The sequence below is a fragment of the Phyllostomus hastatus genome, unplaced genomic scaffold (assembly GCF_019186645.2).
Source record: "Phyllostomus hastatus isolate PE091 unplaced genomic scaffold, TTU_PhHast_1.1 phas_contig_137, whole genome shotgun sequence".
Taxonomy (NCBI): Eukaryota; Metazoa; Chordata; class Mammalia; order Chiroptera; family Phyllostomidae; genus Phyllostomus; species Phyllostomus hastatus.
Genome location: NW_025333583.1, coordinates 9,096,086 through 9,117,995, shown reverse-complemented (window position 1 = coordinate 9,117,995; position 21,910 = coordinate 9,096,086). Strand labels below are relative to the sequence as shown.

At 58.5% G+C, this 21,910-nt stretch overlaps 1 protein-coding gene across 11 annotated transcripts in view; it reads right to left on the bottom strand.

The window, feature by feature from the left end:
- Positions 1-21,910, bottom strand: part of TNS1 (tensin 1) — a 172,482-nt gene that overhangs the window by 106,079 nt on the left and 44,493 nt on the right. For 10 of the 11 annotated variants that reach the window (XM_045852543.1, XM_045852569.1, XM_045852561.1 and 7 more), the window contains one exon: positions 2,641-2,682. The gene's annotated coding sequence lies outside the window, so the exon portion shown is untranslated. Of the gene's footprint in view, positions 1-2,640; positions 2,683-20,853; positions 20,875-21,910 lie in introns of those variants that run through there. The other variant, XM_045852638.1, reaches the window with a different exon arrangement.

Sequence of the window (21,910 nt, the reverse complement as noted above, 5' to 3'; positions counted from 1 at the left end):
CAATAAACATGTGTTGAGTACCTAATTAGGTGCCAGACAGTGAGGATACAGCAGTGAACACAACAGATAAAAATCCCCTGTCATGGAATTTACATGCTGCTGGTGTGCGGGAGGGGGGAGTGCCTCTTAAACAAGATAATTAAATAAGACTCATAGCTTATCAGATGGTGATGCATGCTGGGGGGGCGGGGAAAAGAAAGCAGGGAAAGGAGAGAGGGTTGTTGGGGAAGAAAAATGCTGACACTGAGTAAGACCTGGGGGAAGGAACGAGCTCTGAACGCATCTGCAGGAAAAGCATTCCAGGCAGAGGGAAGAGCACATGCAAAGGCCCTGAGGTAGCATGCTGCCTGGTTATGTTCAAAGACCAGCAAGAACAGGGAGGTGGCTGGAGCAGAGTGAGCGAGGGAGAGAGCTTCCTGAAGGAGATGGGGCCAGAGAGAAAGTCTGTCTTGTAGGGCCGTGCAAGGCCATGGAACAACCTGGGGCTTTTTCTCCAAGTGGAGTGGGCAGCCACTGCAGGGTTCTGAATGCACATTAGTTAAAGGGGTCAATTTGCTCCTCTTATTCTCTGAGCCTTACAAGGTAGGTAGCATTACTAACTCCCAATCTGCAGCAGGGAAACTGAGGTCCAGAGAGCCTAAGCAGTGTGTTCAAGGTCACATCCCCAGGCCCGGGGAACTGGGACCCAGAGGGAGGTAGTCGAACTCCCCCACTCTTGACCTCTGTTGTGGGGGTAGTTCCAGCTCAAGTGGAGGAACCTCTGGGAGCACAACCTGGCACCACAGCCACTTCACCACCAGGTGGCTGACGCAGCCTCTGTGAAGGTCAGGGTCTCCAGCACAGCGGGCACATCTCAGGGACGAGAAGACTCCGTCGCTCCGGCAGGAGCCCCTCCTGGGACTAACTGCAGTTCTGCTGCTGGAATGTCAGCCCAGTCCCCCCTGTCCCAACCCCTGACCCTTCCTCACATAAACAAACCTCACGAGACTCCCAGCAGCCAGGCATCTGGCTTCCGCCAAGAGATGCCTAAACCCCAGGTCCCCCTCCCCCAACCCCCAGCCATCCTAGACCGGCCAAGGACATTCTGTTCTCGGGGGCAAAGTGGCAGTGGGGCTGGAGTGATGAGACATCCGCTCACCCCACCTGACCCCTCCCGCCGGCCCTCCATGGTGTCCCACAGAGACTTGTCACTGGCAGCTCGGAGCTGGGCCTGCACTCTGGCCGCATCCCCACAGCGCCCACACCCCTGCCCCTGCTGCCGTCAGATGACCTCCACCTGGGCAGTGTGCAAACGACACTCCACATCTGGAGCAGCACAGCTGGCAGAGCTGAGGCCGGGAGGGTTTGGGCCCAGTGAGACCAGGGAGGAGGGGCCCTGCTAAGAGGGGAACAGTCCGCAGGGCCTGGGCCCCAGCGCACGCACACACAGCGGTGGCACCGCTCTGGGTCCGGGGGCGTCTGAGAGTCACAGGCACTTTCACATACTTTTACTTCATTCCATTCATGACCCTAAATGGAGGGAACTCTCATCAGCACTGAGAAGACTTCTGAGCATCTAGTTCAACCCATCCTTTGACAGAAAGGGAAACTGATGCCCAGAAAGAAGACAGGACAGGGCCATTGTCACACAGCAAATGGGTGTTGGCGAGAAGGAGACTGGATGGCCAGACTGAGATTCCAGTATCCAGACTGAGCAGGTCACTCACTGCACAGGTGGGCGGACACCTGCAACCTCCAGGGCCCCGTGACACCCTTGCCCCGCCCCCAGATCCCCACCCACACCAGTGTCATCGCTGGGCCCTCCACACCAGTGGGTCAAGTTGTGATCACAGGGGGCCTTCCATGCCACACCCCCCCACACACAGGTGCATACATATGTGCCCACACCTGCAGGCGTGCAGACCAGAGCCCCTCCCTCCCCTCCAGCTGCCAGGGCCCTGCCATCCTCCAGCAGAGGGTGAGGAGCAGAAGGGACCTCTGAAGGGCAGGAAGGCAGTGGCAGGGCAGGAGGCAAACGCTCCCAACATTCCAAGTCAGCCCAGCTGGGATCAGTCTCGAGCAGGCTGCTCTCTGCAGCCCACAACTCACAGGGGCCCTGCCCCCAACCTTGCTCTTCTGGAAGGCCAACTGGGGAAGGGAAGGAGGAGTGGAGGACACGGAGAGGGAGCAGAGACTCAGAGCCAGCCCAAAAGCTTGGAGTCGGAACAGGCCTCCTGAATGAGAGCAACTGTCCTGGTAGATGACCTCTGCGGGTCATGCCGCCCATCTCCCCGCCTCCCGCTGAAGGGCACCCGACCCAGAGCCGGGCGGGTGGAGGAGATGCCATCCCCCTGGTCCTGCAAGCCCCAGGACCACAGGCACCTGGCCAGGCCCAGAGACAGGCAAGATGCCCTTTTATGGGTTTTTCCAAGGGCTCTCCAGATTGAAATAAGAGGCCCTGCATCCCATCAGAAGGGACTTCATGACTCATTTCCTCCCAGTCCAGCTTCGACCTCAGAACAAGGCCCCCTCCTTCCCCTGACTTAATTACCCAGCACCCTTGGGGGCTACCAGCATGCCTGGGTCTGAAGGAAGCTGCAGCTGGGAGCGAGCGGAGAGGGGAGGAGGGGCTGGCAGGGTAGGGAACGGACTGTCACTCACCACCAGTTCATGGTTGGATGGAGGAATGCAGGGGGCAGCCACCTGTGGGAGGAGCAGAGAAAAGCAAGGTTAGCGTCTTTCATCCCCACAGAAAACCAGGGCCGCCTGAGATCACTCCACGGCCGCCGCCACCTCCATGCCAGACACCCCTTCCCTCCACTTGCACACACTGACACTCCAGCGCTCGAGTCCACTGGAAGACGAGGTGGCGACGTGGAAAAACGCTTAGGCACTACCGCCCCGGGGGGAGGGGGGCAGCAGAAGGCAAAAATGAAACGTATATCCCAAGTCTCAAGTTCCGTACAGAACGGGCAGACGCTCAAAGACTAAAGGTCAACCAGAATTTTCATAATGGGTTGTGGGGTAACACAAATGAGGATTTTTTTTTCTTTGCTCTAGTTTTCTAAATTTTCTGCAATCCGGTGAAGATTGGTTTGTAAAAAAAATTTTAAAAACGTGTCGAAGGCCTCTAGAAAAGGAAGCGTCACCTCCTTCATTCTCCTCAATGACAAGGCATCGCACCCAAAGGTCAGAGCTGCAGACGGCTGGCAGCTTCCCAGAGTGGGAGGGAAACGGGCTGGTGAGGGGCCCCTGCCAGCCCTTCCACAGAAAGCTGCCGCATGGCTAATAAATGGGGAAGGCCTTGAGAGCCGAGAGCACCCTGTATGGGTGAGTTATTATTGTATCACCATCCTCATCTTCTTCTCCGATTGGCGGGGGGTGCTCGGGAGGTGGCAACTGGGGCCTCCAGACAGAGGGAGGTGGGAAGGAGGGAGGGCTGGATTGCTCCTACCCTAAGATAACATCCCTCAGCCAGGCCAGGCAGCCAACCCTCTACCCTGACAATTAGCAGCGGCCTTTATCAGAGACTCAATGTGTTCCTTCTTTCTAGCTGGGACACGTTTTTCTTGGAGCTCATACCTCCGTCTTGGCTCCAATTCCTGACCCGAGCACCAGGCAGGGGGCCCACAGAGGGAACAAAGGGGGAGGCTCTCCCCGGGGCAAGAGGGTGTCTGGTCACAAGCTGTGGATGGCCAGAGGGGAGGTGGCTGTCTCCCCAGAGAGTGGGCAACACCCCGCCCCAGGGGGGCAGTGATGGTGACAGCCCACGGCCTCGGCTGGGGCTGGGTATTCACAGAGGCTACGCTTCGCCAGGCCCTCCCTCCACCCACCCCCATTCTGTCATCCGACCAGCCTAAGGGATCCCCGGGCTTGACACACCAGCCCAGAAGGGGACAACACCCACATGACTGTGTGCCCTGAGCACTGGAAGGATGGAGAGGCTGGGAGGTAGCGTCTCTGGTCCCTGACTCATGGTACAGTCATGCTGCAGACTGGCTGCCCACCCGTTCTCCAGCACGGAGTCCATCGCCCTACACGCCACAGTACTTTAGGGCTGGTGGGAGAATCCCATGTGAAGCCAAAAAGAAAGGAAGAGCTAACATATACGTAGATGAATATGCACTTACATGACAGGCATTATTATCAGTGCCATACCCATCCATGTTAACTCACTCAATCCTTCCAACAACCCCCCAAGGTAGCTACTGTTAAACATCTCGCTAAGGTGCAGGGAGCACAGAGACGTTAAACAACTTGCCCAAGGTCACACAGCTGATCAGCGGCTTGGGTGAGGTGGAGGGTGCCTGGAGAACAAAGCAGGAGGAAGGGAAGGCCCCAGGGGTGGCTGTGGCCTGCCTGCCTTGCCCACCAGACAAGGTGTCAGCCAGGGGGACCCTGCCCTCTCTGCCAGGCACTTTGAGGACAGGAGTCCTGCATCTGGCCGTGGCTTCCTCCTCTCCGCCCCCCCTTCCCCGTCCCCTCACAGCCCCAAACCCCACCCTGGAGCTTGTAGGTTTCACCAGATAACACCAGGCCCCCAGTGTCTCCTCTCCCCAGTCCTGCTGTCACCCACGGACATTGCCTGATGCCAGTTCATTCTTCGTTTCACGAGAAGGCTCTCCACTCTCCATCTGGGGCTGGGGTTTGGGGAAGTGAGGGGGTCACAAACACATTTTGAGGCGGCAGCAGAATGGACAGGTGTCCTCAGAGACAAGTGGGAGGGACTCCTCTCCCAGCACCACTCTAAGGTGGTGGAAAGAAGTGACCCCAGAGGCAGAGACAGCCCCTAAGGCACAGTCTCTCCCTGAGGACTCGGATCTGAGGAGCAGCAGTGGACCCCGGGGCAGAGGGCCTGGTGCCTGGGCACCCCCAGCAGCCCCCTCCACCCCCACCCACAGCTGTGCATTTCAGCCAGCCTGTGGGCCAGCCCACTAACTTTGTTGTGCATTTCCATGTTTCTTGTCTTTCCCTCTCTCCCTCTCTCTCTCTCTCTCTCTCTCTCTCTCTCAGCAAAGAAATGTTTCCTTAAAAGGCTCTCTCCTTCCCTCTGGCACCCTGGCCCCCAGCCACCCTCTCAGGAACCTGGAATGTGCCAGGGAGAGCCAGGGCCCCCTGCCACTCTGTGGCCTGTGCCCTGTGGCTCCACACTCCTGGTGTCAGCAGGGACCACTCCCACTGCCCCATGGGGACCCAAGCAAGAATCCGCCCTCTGCAAAGGAGACAGACTCAAGAGTGTCCGCAGGGGCTTGGGGCGCCAGCCCCGCCATCCATGCCTGTCCCCGAGGCCAACCGCGCAGGATACAGGGCCCAGGACCAGGAGGTCGGCCCCAGGGGAGGCTCCTGTGTGGTGAACCTCCAATGTCCCACCTACACACGGGGGGCTGAGCAGGCCTGCGGCTCAGTCTTTCAACTCTGAAAATCTAAGGAACAGTAGAAATAGCAGCACAGCCGATACTCCTCCCATCACACTTGCGGCAGGCCAGGCCCCGTTCTTCGTGTTCTGCCTAAATTAACTCTCCAATTCTCACAACAGCCCTGAGCACCCCATGTCGCAGATGAGGAGACTGAGGCACAGGAAAGTTAATAAGCTGACCCACAGAGCAGCCAGGATGCACACCCAGCAGCCTGGCTCCAGACAGGCCCATGCTCCTGCCCTCTCTGCGGGCTCTCCTGTGAACACTCATTCCCACAGAGCCATTCACCGCAATGGCAGGGACAGAAAGCGTAGGGAGGGCCACCACGCGCCCATTACTGTCCTGCGCCCTTTCCTTGGACTCAGTGGACCCTAATAAAAAATGTATGGGGCAGGCACTGTGACCATCCCCATTTCACAGGTGGAGAAACTGAGGCACAGAGAGGGTCGCGATCTGCCCAAGGCCGGCGCTGCTAGCAGTCTCCCGCAGAGCCTGTGAGGCAGAGAGCTGGGGGCGCAGCCGCGAGGTGAGTGTTTCCAGGCCCAGACCAGGCATTCGAGGCCTGGCATTCGTCAGTCCCCACCAGTATTTTCTGAACTTCTCAAGTCCCTGGGCACTACGCCAACAACAAGGCACATCCCTCCCTGGAGGGGGCCCCACCTCCCCACCCCAGGGCGTGAGGGTCTAAAGCGCCAGACAGCAGCCAGCCCGAGCAGGGAGCTCCCTGCACGACCTGGCCCCTCCCTGCTCTCCACTGTCATTCTGTACCCGCCCTCGCTGTCCAGGACCCAAGGCCACACATAAGGGTGGGCTCCTCTCAGTCCTAGCTCTGCTCTTCCTCAGGGCCTCTGCTCTTCCTCAGGGCCTCTGCACATGCTGTTCCCTCTGCCTGAGATGCTCTCAGCCCAGCTGTGAGCACAGCTGGGTCCTTCCCATCCTTCTGGCTTGGGCTGAGATATCACCACCCCAGCGAGACCCTCCCCAACCCCACTGAGTTACACACGCACGCATGTGCACATGCGCACGCCTGTATCTCTGCCTTCACAGACCTCATTACAGTTTGTAATTACAGATTTTTTTGCTTCCTCGTCTACAATCTGTTTCCCCTCCAGAAAATAAGTGTCTCGAGGCGGGGAACACACCTTGTTCATCACACTAGTCCCAGCACACAGTAGGTACACACTAAATATCTGTGGAAAGATGAAAGAGACTCAAAGCCTGAGGAAGGCAGGCACATGTAATTGCCAGTAGTAAAATCCACTGCCATTTGCTAAGCACCTACTATGCACTGGGCAGGAGACTGACCAATCCTGCCGTATGCCTGATCTGAGGTCCTCCAATCCCGTAGTGTCAGTCGTCTTCCTCCAATCATACAGATGAAGAAAAAGAGGCTCAAAGGTCACGACAGTTGCCCCTGGCCAATCAGCTGCAAGAGGCAGGGCACTGGTGAAATCTTGGTCTAAGTTATCCATGTGTTGCTCTTTGCAGGGTAAGCAAAAGCCCAGGTACCACCGAGCATTGCCCTCACCACCTCACTACTGTGCAAGTGTTAGGCCTGGTCTCCAACCGGGTGACACTCCCATCCTTGGGTCTCGGGAAACCCCCAACTCCTAACCTTGCCCAGCCTTCCAGAGGGGCTCCCCACACCCACGCCCCCTGCCCCCTGGAGCTACAAAGGACAGCCTTGCCCCAACACCAGACCAGAACAACTTGTCTCCGAAGCCAGCATTTCACACAATCCTGAGCTGAAAAATTCTTTTTCCCCCCTAGCTTTTGCTGGTTGTGTGTGTGTGTGTGTGTGTGTGATAAAATTTTCATAACGTGAAATTAACCATTTTCACCATTTCTAAGTATACAATTCAGTGGCATTCGGAACATTCACAATGCTCTACAACCACTGTCATTGCCGATCTCCAGAACTTCTTCATTATCTTGAACAACAACCCCACCTCCATTAAACACAAGCCCCCCATTCTCCTCCCCGCTCCCCATCCCCTGGAACCTCCAATCTATTTTCTGTCTCTAAGGATTTGCTTACTCTAGGTACCTTGTATAAGAGGAAGCATACAATATTCACCTTTTTGTTTCTGGCTTATTTTACTTAATGTTAAGGACTGAATTATGTGCCCCCCCAAAAAAAAAACCTCACATGTTGAAGCCCTAACCCCAGGACCTCAGAATATGACTGTATTTCAAGACAGGGCCTTTGAAGACGTGAGTAAGTTAAAGGAGAAGTCCTGGCTGAAGGCGAAGTGTGTAGCTCTGACATTTTTTCACCCTCGCTGTGTGCCAGCACTGGGTACATTGTCCTTCACCCCCCACGGCCCCCCTGAGGTAGGCCATTCATCTCCTCACCTTACAGAGGCTCAGGCAGTCCCCTCAACACCCTGCGAGAGCCACGACAGCACAGCCACGAAGTGACAGTGCCAGGGCCGCCAGCCGGGTCTGCCTGACCCCACTTCTCCCAGCGTGCCACCCGCCCCCACGGCCAGGCGAGGCGCACGCTGTGGCAGGGGTGCTGGGGCTGTGAGAACACAGGGAGCGCTCGGGGGGCCTGGGCAGGCTCCACGGAGGAGGGGGCACCTGGGGCGGGCCTCCAGGACACATCGCTTTCCTGTGTCTACCATACGCGTCACCCGCTTGCCTCGTGAGCCCTGTGAGGGCAGGGAGCCCATCGATCCTTCTCATCGAGAAGCCCCAGCGCCTTGCTCAGAGCCTGGTACTCAGCAGGGTTGTAGAAAAGGCTGGAAAGGCAGAGATGGGGAAAGGGCATTTCCGGATCCAGCCTGCATTGCCGGGTGACTGAGGGGAGAGCCACCCCCCGTCTGCCAACAGTCCTGCACCGCCAAGTTCACATCGTGAGTCCACGGGCCTCTCGCACATGAACACGGTGCGGAGGCGAGGACGATGCACGTGTGAAGAAGCCTGGGACACGCTGGGGCACGGAGTGGAGTAGGGGAGGAAGAGAGGGCATCGAAGGGCATATTCAAAGAGATGAAGAAAGAAGGCTGGCAGCAAACACTCTTTCCAGGCCAAACCGTGGGCAACTGTGAATGCCCAGCAAGAGTTAAGACTCTTAGCTGCTGGCACTGGGGAACCAGGCAGGTGCCGGAGTGGGAGAGGGGTGTGGAGAGAGGAAGGTAGGCACTTGGGCAAGCAGATGGGCCGGGACACTAGTGACAAGAGGGGAAGGAGAAAGTGGGGAGCAGGAGGCCCGGAGTCCAGAGACAAGGGGCCATCAGGCACCCTAGAACCTGGAGGTCTTCATCCCCACCCCAACGAAATGCATATTTGGGCAGATCCCCCTTCCGGCCTCTACTTTCCCCCCTCACCCAGGATGGGTGGTCCCCGACTTTGCTTCCTGCCTTGCACAGAACAGCCCTACCTTCGGCTTTGCCGCTCACCCTCTGGGCCAGGCTCAGGGAACCTGTAAGCAGGAAGTGGTCATCTCCTGAGCCCTGGTCACTGAGGCTGCACCAGGGTGGCCAAGAATAACGCAGACAGTGATGGCAGAGGGATCCAGCCTGCATTTCCTGATGGCTGAGGAAAGAGCCACCCACATCACGAGTCCACTGGGCTCTATGAGGAAGAGCCCAGCAGCCCCTGTGAGCCAGACCACGGGAGGGCAGGAGGCCCAGCTAAGGAAACAGGAATTGGCTCGAAAACCAAGTGGGAGGCGAGTGTGCACCCCTTCAGGACCTCAGGGTGCTCGACAGTCAACAGCTACAAACGGCCCTCGGCCTTAGGGAGGTAGAGAGGCAAGGCCAAGGCCAGGGGCCCTAGGGGTACACAGCCCCAGCCCGGCTCCAAGACACTGCCCTCCCTGGCTGAGCGTCTGGCCCTGGGCAGAGGGTCCTGGCGAGGAGGTGGCCACTGCGCTGGCTCCACTTCCTCCCCAGAACTGCGCCCTCCCTTCCAGGCAGCCCGTCCTCACCAGAGCTCGCTCCCGGCCTGCCTGGCTGTTTCCTTCCCTTATATAGAGTTCTGCGCGGGATCGGGAAAGGAAGTGCATCGAGTTCCTGGAGGCAAGAAGGGGCCTGTTCCCAGGGACACCTCGAGCTGAGCAGGGGGGGAGGAAGGCATGTCCCAGTCCAAAGTCCCCTCCAGAGGGTAACCCAGGGGTCTGAGAGGGACTGCGTAATAGCCACAAGACAAAGGTGGGGCTCGTGGGGACACTGGGAAGCACCAGCAGGGGTGAGAAGGCATAGCGGGGCCCAGGGCCTGACTTTTGCCCACATCCTGGAGCCACAGCCCTGCCCCCACCACGCCTCCTCTTGGACACCCCGGCTTAGCCACGGACAACCACCCTGCCCCCCACCCCAGCTCTGGCGTCCTAAGGTTGGTAAGCCAGAAACCAGAATGTCCGCCTCAACCCCTCCCCTCCCCTGCGCCCCCACCAGGCCTGGACAATTCCTCTGCCCAGATATCTCTCCCAGCCACCCGAAACCCCAGGCCCCTTAATCACGGAGAATATTGCAACAGCCTTCTATGACACGTCACCTCGCCCCCAGTCCATCCTGCTCCTCTCACCGAGTCTGCCCCGAGCACCAGGGAACTATGTCTAAAATGCACACCCAGTCGGGTCACTCTCCGCCGAAGCCCTTCGGTGGCTCCCGGCATCGCGGGATAACGTCCAGATGCCTTAATATGGTCCTCACGGCCCTGCGGGACCTGGCCGCGGCTCTCCTCCCCATTCCATCCCTCACCTCTCTGCCTCAGGGCCCTCACTCCAGCCAGGGAAAACCAGTGTCAAGTTCACTGTGATTCCACAGTGTACACTCTGAGGCAGGGGCTATCAGCACATTTCCCAGATAAGGAAATGAGGCTCCGAGAGGCCACGGGCTTGGCCCAAGGTCACACAACCAGTGAGGAATGGAGCAGAGCTCCACTCTGGTGGCACCCCTGGCCTCCGCTCTGCCCCGGGCCACCCCAGCTGGCCCAGCTCGGGGCCACAGGAAGAGCCTCATGGAGGGCACGTCCTTGGAGGTGGGTGGGCAGGGGAGATGTCAGGGTCAGGAGACAGAGAGGAGGACCGTCGGCTGGGCCAGGGGCACACTGGGCAAAATGGAGAAAGTGGGTCAGAGAGGCAAGTCATGGCCACACGGTGCACAGCCTGGAGGGCTAGGCTGAGACAAAGGTCCAGGGCCCTGGAAGAGCCTGATGTCACCAGGGTCAGTGAGAAAGGACCTGGGCGAGGGGCAGGGCTGCAGGCCAGGTGGCCAGCCTGGAACAGGCAGCTGCCTCCAAAGTGAGCCATGGAAAGGCTGCAGCTGGGGCTAGGAGCAGAGGCGAGAGGTACTGAGAGAGCCACTGCGGTGGGGGGAGGGGGGGGGGCGGGCAGAAGATGGAGAAGAAGCCGGGCAGCACTGCCCGGCCCAGCCTGCAGGACTCGGAGGAGGGGGAGGGCCTCCGTTACACAAGCCGGGGCACAGAACGGGCGGCCTGACACATCGGCTCCATGAGCCGCCTCCTCGGAGATCCAAAGAGCAGGGGAAACCTCAGCCCTTCTTCCTGCCTGGGGAAGGGACATTGGTTCTGAGGCAGCGGGTTGGGGGACGTGGCCTTCAGCACGGGCAACACAGCGTCTAGGAAGTTCCTGAAAAGATCCGGTCAAGGAAGGAGTGTGGTCTGTGGTCAAGGTTCTCGTGGAACAGCGGGCAGGGAGAAGTGACCGGCGTGGAAAAGAGACCGGGCCTTCCCGCAACAACCCTTTGCGGGGGGGGCCCTTGTGCCCGGTTCCCAGCCAGGGAGATGGAAATGGGTAAGAACGGCCCGGCCCGGGCGAGGCACTTGTGGCCCAGTGGAGGAGGCAGGCTGGGAAACAGAGGACTATAAAGCAGCCCGGTAAGTGCTGCTCTGGAAGTATGAGGAGCGCTGTTATCTCGCTGGGATTCAAGTCCATCTGTTTTTCCAGAAATTACACCCAGAGGGAGACTGCCCACCCCACCCCACCCCACCCCACCCCCTCGCTCCCCACTGAGGATTTCTGTCTCTAGACGAGAACCTTAAGGGACAAAAGTCGCTGACCCGAAGCTGTGCTATGACAGAAAGGCAGGAAGGATGCATGGGAAAAAAATCTCAGCACCAGGGGGAAACCCAAGAAGGCGAAGGGCTCAGGGGCTGCCGAAGAGGGAGCGGTGGGTGAAGGAGAGGAGGGGCTGGGCCAGGCCCCAGACAGCGAATTCCAAGGCTGGGGGCCACACTCAACCCCCCCAGGGACATCAAAGGGTCCCCTTGCCTCCTTAGAGTGGACCGGAGGCTGTGCGCTGGCCGGGACAATAATGGCCTGCAGGCCTCTCCCCCGCGCACATGCTGGTGCCTCGCACACTGCAGGTGTGCAAGGCCCTGTTTCTGAACCTCAAAGATGCCACTGCTTGTCTCGGGCACCACTGATTGGCTAACAGCCTTTGAAGAATAAAAAGTGTTGCCTGAATGGTACTCTTCAATGTTAAGATGCACTCAGAAACATTATAATGTAAAAAAATAAAATAAAAAGACAGCTGGGATTTGAAGCACCACCTTAGACTTGTGTTAGTCCTTCAGGCTCCCTACGCTGCCCTGCCCTGCCCTGTGCTCCTGACCACCAGGAGTTCTTCCCAAAGTCCACCTGCCTCCTTTTTCAAAGACTTAAGGTTGGTCAGAGAAGCGGGGTGAAAAGCAAACCCAACCCCATCTGACCCAGGAAAAAATCCCTTATCCTCAAGGCCTATCTGGGGCCCAGACCTCTCTGAATCCAGCCCAAGCCAGCACCTGGGAGCAGGTTCAGAGCAGAAAGACCCTAACCCCTTCTGCTTGTGGGTCCTTGTTTCCAGATTTCTAAACTCACCGACAGGCCATGGGTTTTCAACCAAAAGGCGAGAGGCGTGACGGAAAAAGCCCCAGACTGAGAGGCAGGCGTGGGCTCCAATACCACTTTGCCGCAGACCAGCTATTCGGACCACATTGAACCTCCTGAGCCTCAGTTTCCCCACCTGCCCAAGGGGGCTGAAGAGACCGCCTCGGCAGAGCGGTGGGGGGACTACATAAAGCTGGCTGACATGACGCAAGTGCAAATGCCTGGAACACACCGCACGCTCAGTAAACGTTAGTTCCCTTCTGTCCGGGCCAGATGGCACCACCACCCTTCTCAGTGCCTGGCCGCCCTCGTTTCCAGGGCCAACTGCAGGGCACACACTCAGCGCCCGTCTCCGCTCTCAGCACTGCATGCGTCCCGGCTCATCTACTCCTCGCTCCAATCCTGGGAAGGGGCTCTGTTCTTATGCCCACTTTACAGAAGGAAAGACCGAGGAACAGTAACAGAATGAGAAGAGGCCATTATTTTCCAAGGGCCCGTCTATACCGTAAGAGCTTGGAACAGTAGAATCGAAACCAAAAGATTCCCACCAAAAAAAAAAATCCCACCCCTTTTTCTGAGCACCTGACATGGCCTAAGCTTCAGTGCCTGAAAATGCACTCACGTAGGAAACTCCTGGGCCCCAGAGGGCAGGGACAGGAGGAGAGAGTGTGGTCGTTCCGCACAGTTAGAGCAAGTCAAGGGCCGGTGTTCTGGAACCCCATCTGCTCTGGGAGACTGCACCAAGAGCCCCGGAAGCGGGAGGTCCCCAGGGTTCGCCAGCCCAGCCCCGTGTTGCTCCTTTAAATGCATCTGTGGCCCAGTCGCAGGAAGCCCCCGCTCTCTCCCAATTAGCAGGCAGCAGAGACTTGAAGTGAAGCCAGCACCGAGGGCCAGCGGAGGCCTGGCTGTCACAGGCATTGTTCGTGTCTCCTTTTGACGCATATCCACCCCAACACCCCCCCACCCCGCCTTCCCCCCGTGCAATGTTTCCTTGTTCCCCAGGAGGACCTCCGAGAGGCATGCATCTGAAACCCGGTCTGGAGGGAAGCGGGGTGGAGGGCGGGGTGGCGGAAGACCTGGCTCTATCTGGCTCTGAAAACACAGGCAGATATTAAATGGACAGGACAGAAAGCTTACATCAGATAGAAACACACTGACCCAGAGACACTGGCAGGGCACACGCACATGGCTCAGATGCCCCACGGCGCACACCAGCAGGACCACTGCCAGGTCCAGATGCAAAGTCACCGCCTGGCGCTCCCGGCCCCACCCCAGGCAGAGCCGCACAGACGGGAACACAGCAGCACTGCCAACACACCCACCAGCGGGGCAGTCTGCGTGGCCCGGAGCACGGTGGATTTCAGGAAGCCCTAGGGGGAAGTGACAAAAGTGACCCACAAGGGCAGCCTGGGGGAGGGCACAGCATGGACAAACAGAGGTGGGGGATTTGAGTCTGGAAGCACACCCAGAGTGCCCCCAGGGGCCTGTCCATCCACTGCGGCTGGGCAAGGGACAAATTCCCTTTGGATTCACCGAAGCCACCTGAGCCCTGCGCATCCTTCTGCAAGAGCAGGTCAGGGCAAAGCACATTCATGGGAGCTGGGTGGCGGGTGGCAGACACAGGATGGCAAGTACACAAACCACGGGGCGGACCTGATGATAGTGGCTCAACATCCTGAAAATTATGGAAGGCAGGCATGCAGCAGGAACTTTAGGGGTGGAGGTGGTGAGGAGGGGGCGAAACTCACAGAGTTTAGAGCTGTGAGGCAACCCTATTATTTTAATACTATGTGCTACGTACTTCAGACACGGTATCACACGTCATCCTTTCAACAATATGTGCAACAGGCAGTATTCCCTTGCTCCATATGAGGCCACTGAAACTCAGGGAGAAAAAGTAAGCTGTTCAAGGTCACACAGCAATGAGCAGTTGGGCGGCAGCTCACACCCGGGACGGACAGGCTGTAAAGTCTACACTCCCACGGGCAAGCCAAGTCACCCGGGAGCTCGGAACACAACATACGGCTCCTGTGGGACCTAGTGCGTGTGGAGGCATAGATGGTGGGAGGGACTAGTTCAGAGAGGCCCTCCCTGTGGGGACAGAGGGCGTCGGCGTGGGCCCGGGACCCCCAGCTCCTAAGGAAGGCAAGGACAGGGGAACTTAGGCTGCTGTGACTCAGTGGCTGGGCCTCCGGTGGAGCATTTCCGGAGCCCCAGACAGCTCTGCACAGTCTAGGAGCCACCTGCCCAGCAGAGACACTGAGCCATTACTCACAACTGTTACTCACTCTCCTCTGTACTCCACACCCCAGCACATCACTCATCCCACTCGGTTCCCTGAGAGTAGCCACGGGGGAGCCAGCAGATCCGCCTGCTTCCCTCCCCGGCTCCACCAGCTCCAGTCCTGCCAGCTCAACTGGGACGGAGACCCAGAGACTTACTGGGACAGAGACCCAGAGGTTCTGGCCAGCTCAACCCTAACAGCTGTTACCCCAAACCCTGTTCCAGGAAGTGGGCTGGCAGCGTGGAGGAACAGTTACTGTGCAATCTCAGGGCTGGATGGGACCTCCCAGCATCTCAGCTGTCTTCCCGGCAGATGCTAAAGGCCCCCCAGGGCCCCCGCCTCCACGCTGGAAGGCTCTCCCAATGGCCAGCCCCGAGAGCAGGCACCTCTCTGTTCAGAAATATCAGTGGACTTGCAGAAATTCAGCGCTGGTTAGAAAGAGAAGACTCTCCTAACTCATCTTACCAATGAGGAAACTAAAGCCCAGATAGGGGAAATGATTTGTTCAAGGTCACGCAGTGCCAAAGGGCGACTAGAAACAGGCTGCCTGACCCCCTGCCACCAGGCTCTCCACTGCACTGCCTGGCCCCTTCCTCCCACCCTGAATCAGGGCAGGCCCCTGAAGTCTACCCTCGCACCCTCCTGCTGCAAAACAGCCACGAATCCTGCAGCACTGGAGACAGGAGATATAAAGGCGAGATGGAAAGGGAGGGAAGCGGTTGCAGCCAGACAGAGGTTCGTGCAGAGCTATCACTTTCTAACAATGAAGGGGCATCGGGAGCGGTCTGCCCAGGAGGCCGGGAGATGAACCACAGGCCTTCTGGGGGCCCTGGAGCTGAAAGGCCAGGCCCTCTGGTAAGAGATGATGAGAGGGATTCCTGGGGTCCCAGCTGGGGACTTGGGAGAGTCCTGGCCTCCTCTGTGCTCCCCTCTCCTCACCACCAACCTCCCCACCCCCAGCTGGCCTCCGCTCTCCCAGGGCTCCAGCCTGGAATCCAGGCCTGGCCACTGCCTCTGCTCCCACGCTCAGCTCGGGTCAGCTCAGCTCAGCTGGCCAGAGCACAGGCCGCTGTCCGTGTGCTGGAGGAGGCAGCTCAGAAGCCACCTCCAGAGGGGCCTCATCGTCTACCTCTGGCGCTTCCCCACCCCCTCGGGCAGCTGCACGCTCCCCCTTACCTTACCAACAATGGTAAGAACAGTAACAGTAATCATAACCAAGGGTCACATAGCACGCCTTTTGGGCAGGACTTGGTTCTACTGGTTCCCCACCATTTACCAATGAGTACACTGGGCACAGGAAGGTTAGGTAAGCTGTCTGCAGTCACACAGCCTGGGACAGATGGGGTCAGGATTCCAACCCACACATGTGGCTGCAGAGTCTGTGGTCTTGACCCCCATGCCACCACACTGCCTCTTGATAGGACCTTGATCTAGAAGGTTCAAGCTCCTGAAATCCCCACTCACTCATCCACGCAGTCACTGAGTACCTGCAACAGGCCAGGCACCTGGATTTTGCGGCACTCAACACTCCCCTTGCCTCTGGACAGGCAGCCCCATGCAGAGATCTAGCCACTTACTGCCTCTGAGCAAGCAGGGTCTCGCACCTTGGCTGCGGGACACTCCCATTCATTCATTTAACAGATAGTGGATGAGTGTGCCAGGGGGTGAAGGTCACCCCCGAAGGAGCCTTTCGGTTCTGCAGAAATAGAGCTGCCCGCGCACTACCCTCGCTCCCACCTGCAGCAGCCCGCCACTCCTGTGTCACATGGGAAGCCTCGCCCTCGCCGAGGAGGGCTCTCTCCTGGCCTGCGAGATCTCCCGCGCAGATTTCGATGCTTCCTTGGGCTCCCGACTCCGGAGAGGATTTCCCTTCCCCAGGGGCTGAGGCATTCAAACATGGGACTCTAGGGACCTGGGCTTATGGTCTATCCCCAGGTCTCTCCAGGGCAGTAGAGCCTTCCCAACTGCCCAAGTAATCTCCCTAAGTACCAAGTTCACCAAGTTTCTCCTAGATGAAAGCTCTCTACTGCTCCCCTCTTTAACTGGGCCCGGGAAATTCCACATGGCCAGACCCCAAGCTACCCCTCCAGGCTCTCTCCAAAGCTACCCTTTCCGCACACACCACTTCCTGTGCCGGGCACTGAGCACACACTTCACAGAGTCGCACTGCATACCTTTCATCGGCCCGTGAGGTGGAATATTAACCCTATTGTACAGATCAGACACCAAGGCTCAGTCCAAGGTCGCACGGATGGCAAGCTTGGGAAACCGGGGAAGCCCACGCCCGTCTGACTGTGAAACAGGGCTGCAGCCACTGTTTCACCCAAACTCATGTGTGTGCCTTCCCCGGGGCCTGAAGAGGTCATCCTCCCTCTTCCTTCCTGCAGAACTCCTCCTCAACCTTCAAAACCCACCTCACAGGGCACCTCCTCTCTGAAGCTTTCTCCCCTCCACCAGTTCATACACACTGCTTTCCACCGGACACCCCCCTGCACTCTGCAGAAGCTCTCTGTCTAGCCCCCTCTCTCCCCCGCTAGACCACATCTCCTTGGCCTTTCCAGCCCCATACCCCTGGCACCTTGCCTGGCATAGCATCAATGCCCAAAAAGGCTTTTAAGTGAGCTACCAGGGGCCTTATGTGCCCAGCCAGATTCAGCCACTGCCTCACAGCATCCAAAGTGGGTGCGCAGTCACTGCCCCTGGTACAAGGAGCTGACCCCAATCACAGCCCAATCCCCGGGCCCCCCAGGTTTGGGACTTCTCCCTGTGCCTTTCCTGATGGTTTCTCTCTGCTCAACCAGCTTGGCTGTTTCTGAGAGTCTCAGCCGGTGATTAGGGCCCTAATCAGCAGGACTTCCTGCCAGCCACTGCCAGAGGTGGGGGGCGGGGCTGGGAGGGAAGCAAGGTCAATCCAAGGTGAAGTTCAAAGCCTGTGACCAGGGGAGGCTCCTGCAGGGAGATGGATGGACTCACAGACTTCAAGCCCAGAGCCTCTCCAGCCCTTTGTCTTACAGGTAAGGAAGGACACTGAGGCCCAGTGAGAAAAGGGTCTCATCCAGATGAGTCCAGTCCAGGGATTGGACAGCAGGAGCACTACACTCCCCCGCAACTTGCCTGCAGGGACCCCAGGACAGACATCCTTCTTACACTTCCCTCACGGCCCTTCTGCCCACCCCTACCCCAGCATCGAGCCCAATGCTGACCACACAGACTGACTGCTCCCATTAAAGGGTTGTTGTAGACCAGTAGATTGCTCAGGTCTGGTCAAGGTCAAGGGTCAAAGGTGAACCCCTTCCTCTAGATAAGCAATAAATAGCCTAGAAATGGAGCAGAGGTGAGCAGGGGCTGAGGAGAGGAAGCAACACAGGGCCGGGCTGAGCTCAGGAACCCTTCCCAGCTGTCATCATCATCAACCCAAGCCCATTCTTTCTCCAAGAAAAAGTTTAATGCCTTTTGCAGCTGCAACTGGGCGGGCCAGGGGTCCCGAGGTAGAGCTCACCCAACCTGACCTGGAGCAAGCCAGGCCTCCCTGGGTGAGAACCAGGCCTGGGTGGAGAATACAGCTCCACAAGCAGCCGACCCCTGCTAATGAGGGAGCCGAGGACCTGAGAGAGAGCCGGGGACCAGGGGCTGGCCCCTATCGTGGGTTCAGAGCTCACAGCTTTCTAGCATGCAGGGAGGGCTAGGAATCGTTCTCTCCCACCTCCTACCGACAAGGTGACGGAACTCAAGTCACAGCAAGGAGATGCAGATCAGACTTTAGAGCCAGGGCGTGCAACATTCTGGCGTCTCTGGGCCACGCTGGAAGAAGAATTGTCTTGGACCATTGTGACTTTGTGATTACATGACATTGTGATAACATGTAATCACAAAAACATCTCATAATGTTTTAAGTAAATTTACAATTTTGTGTTGGACCGCATTCACAGCCATCCTGGGCCTCATGTAGCCCGAGAGCCATGGTTTGGAGAGACCTAGAAGGTACTTACAGCAGTTTTGGCTGTGGGGGTGCGGGGTGGGGGGGGAATGCCATGTTAAAATACAGATGTCACACCTGTGAATACAGCCACCCATGGTCAAGAGTAGTCTGCCCTGAGACCAGAACAGGCCCTCGCCAAGGCCTACTGAGTGTCCTGTCCCGCGACTCTCTTCAAGGGATGGGGTGGGATCTGAGAAGGGGAGCTTGGGCTGGGTTATAACAACGCATCTTGTTTACAGTGACAGCAACTTTCAGAGTCCTCCATGAGCACAAATTTGCATCAGCTCCCTGGGCAGGCAAGGCTTCCAGGGAGCTTCCCCTTAGCTCCCTGACTCCCCCTGTGACAGAGTGAGCAAGCAAGAGAGAGAGAGAAGAGAGGGGTCTCTTCTCTGGATGTCAGGACCCCTTGAGGGAACAAGATGCAACCATCTCCTCCACCCTCTGGTCCCACAGTCCTCTTACCTTATGGATGGGAACGACCATGCCGAGAGAGACAGGGTGGCCCAGCAGTGGGCCCCTGGCGGGACGCCACCACCACCACCACCACCACCACTCCTGACAATAACAATTACGGACATTCCCTGCACACTTACTCTGCACCAAGCACTGTGCAAAGTGTTTTAAATAAACTAAGCCACTGGGCCTCCCAACCACACCATGAAGCAGGTGCTGTGATTATCCCACTTCACAGCTGAGAAAACAAAAGCTCAGAGAGGTTCAGTCACTTGCCAAGGCCACACAGCGGGTCATCCTGAGCTGAGCCCAGCAGCCCGGCCCTGGAGTCCCACTTTCTGCCTCACTCCAGATCGCTCCGTGAGCACTGCCCTGCTTCCAGTGCCCATCACCCTTCCCCAGGCCCTGTCTAAAACCCTCACCCTTCCGCCCCTCTGCCCCTCCTTAGTCAGTCAGTTCCCACTGAGCGGCATTCTGCCGGGCACAGCCAGGATCACCAGGGAGGCAAAGGGCACGGGTCTGCCCTCAAGGAGGTGGTAATCCAGCTAAACACAGGAAGCTTGCAAGGACCAGGAAAACCGAGGGGTCCCACATTCTCCACCAGAGAAGGTCTAGGAAGGGGGACCTGGATGCAGGACTGGGACCACCCCATAGTGAAGGAAGGATACAATCCCATTCAGGGCTCCTGGAACCCCTCGGTCCCCATCGACTCCCAAGACCCTGCCCTTCCAGACCAGAATGAGACCGCTCCTGCCTCCCAGAACACCCAGCCTGAGCTACAGGCTTCCAGACCTAAAAAGGCAAGGATTACAGAGCCCGGAGTAGCCCTGGCTCGGGCACACCACCCCCACCCCTCACAGGCTCCAACTCCATGGAGACCAGACACCCTCCCCAAGGGGAACCAAGGTGCAGAGAAGTAGGAAGATGGCCAAAGTCACCAAACTGGTAGAGGCAACCCAGGGACCCAGCTGCGCCTCCCATGGCCTCCTCTTCTGTGATGGGAAAGTGCTTCTGGCAATGTGAGCGGAGGAAGGAGAAGGAGCTGGACCTGCGTGTGACTGTGCATAATGCAGGGGGCCCCGAGGGAGGTGGGCACTGCCCGCGAACCTGGCCGCCCCGCCGCCGCCACTACCCTCGTTCCAGCTCAGCGATGCCCGCACCTGTGCACGCCTGCCAACCTTGAAAGCTAAGAGCCAGCGCTTTGGAGGTACAGCACTCGGGACAGAAGTCTGGGCCCTACTCTCCCCAAAACACTCTGTCCTCCCCTAGACGCCACACCCATTTCTGATCCGCTTTTCTCCGAGTTCCGTGCCTGGGAGGGCGGACTCCCCTGCCCTCTCCAGTACACAACCCTCAGCTGGGCCTCAGTTTCTCCTCCTGGAGTAAAAGGGACTCACGGTCCCAAAAATAAGCCAAGAAGCCAGAACTGCCTTCAGCTGAGAGCCTTTGCTGGCCACCCCGGCGCCACCCCCGGCTTCCCCGAGCTCCAGGGCACACTGGGCCTCTTCCCCGTCCGGCCCCAAACACGCTGCCACCTCTCTTTGGGTTTCTGTCCAACCACAGGGAAGAGCAGGCCCTACTCCCTGGCTCAAGGCAAGGGACTGCAGTTAGACACTGGGAAGGGCTTTATCTGTACACAAGCCAGGACCACGCAAGGGGCTGCCCTGGTTGGAGGCAGGGGCTGACTGGGGGGACCTCAGGCCCTACTCCTTCCCTCTCCCCACTGAGGGGAAAAGGAGGGCTGGAGGGAGAGGCAGCCTGGGGCAGAAGGCCCAGTGTGGGTTCTGAGCCCACCCCCGAAGCCCACCTTGACACTGCCATCATGGGAAACCCAAGCCTCCAAAGGGCTGGTGTACAGAAATCTTTAATGGTGTCACCCCCCCGCCCCCCGCGTCCAACTGCTCACCTTGGAAAACAGGTCTGGAGAGGCAGGCGGTCCAGGGGACGGGGGGAGTGACCCACACCTCCCACACTCCTCCTGAGAGGCCCTGGAGAACGCACCCTTGGCTCCCACCCGCCGCCCCCCCCCCACCGCCCGCTGCCAGTTACACAAACCACTTCAAGCTGCCCTGACAACCTGCACTATTTACAAGTTTAGAAACTGAGGCTTAGGTAAGAGTTGCCCCTAGGTTTTTCTGCATCTCGGATCTTGGCGCCAGTCCTCTGCCTACCATCTCCAGGCAGGCTGGGGAGGCTCCCGGAGCTGGGAGGAGGTGAGCCAACTGGGGCAGGAGCTCAAGCTGCCCAACCTCAAAGCAGCCCTCCCTCCCCGTCCTGGGGGCACACCGGCCCCCAGGCAGCCCCTCAGCAGGGGACGTGGGCTCTGACTTCAGAAGGGAGTAGTGGGTGGAGGTCCGTGTTGCTTCTGACCCCTCCGCTCCCCACAATGTCACAGTGTCGCACAGCCCGCAGGTCTGCTCCAGGTCTTGGGCAGTTAACCGGCAGGACAAGGCATGGAGCGGGACCAGAAGAATCGGAAGCAGCTCAGAACCTTCGCAGGAAGCAGCTGGGGCAGAGCTGGTGGGTGGTTGGGCAATGGGTGTGAGGGCAGAAAGCAGGCTCTCTGTTCCCCAAACGCTGGAGGGGAGGAGGACGCCCCTGGCCTGCGAGGTCCCCCAGTGTGCGCACCCCCAGCCCAGAGGCCACCACCCCGCTGCTCCCCTATTCCGGGTGTCAGAGAACTTCCCAACTCCAAGAATCCCAGGACCTCGGCATCCCAAGAGACCTTCGAGTTCATCTCCTCTAACCACATCCCAGCTCAGGAATCCTTCCAAGCTGTTGTCCAGCCCCTGCGTGAACTCCCTCCCAAGACGGGAAGCTCACTACCTTACAAGGAAACCCGTTCTCTCGCCGACCCGCCAGGCTTGTTAGAAAGCCCTCCGTCTGACATGCAGCCGAGCCTCCTTCCCCAAACGCAAACCCGTCCGCCCCTCTGCTTCCAGTTCCCACCTCAGGAGAGACCG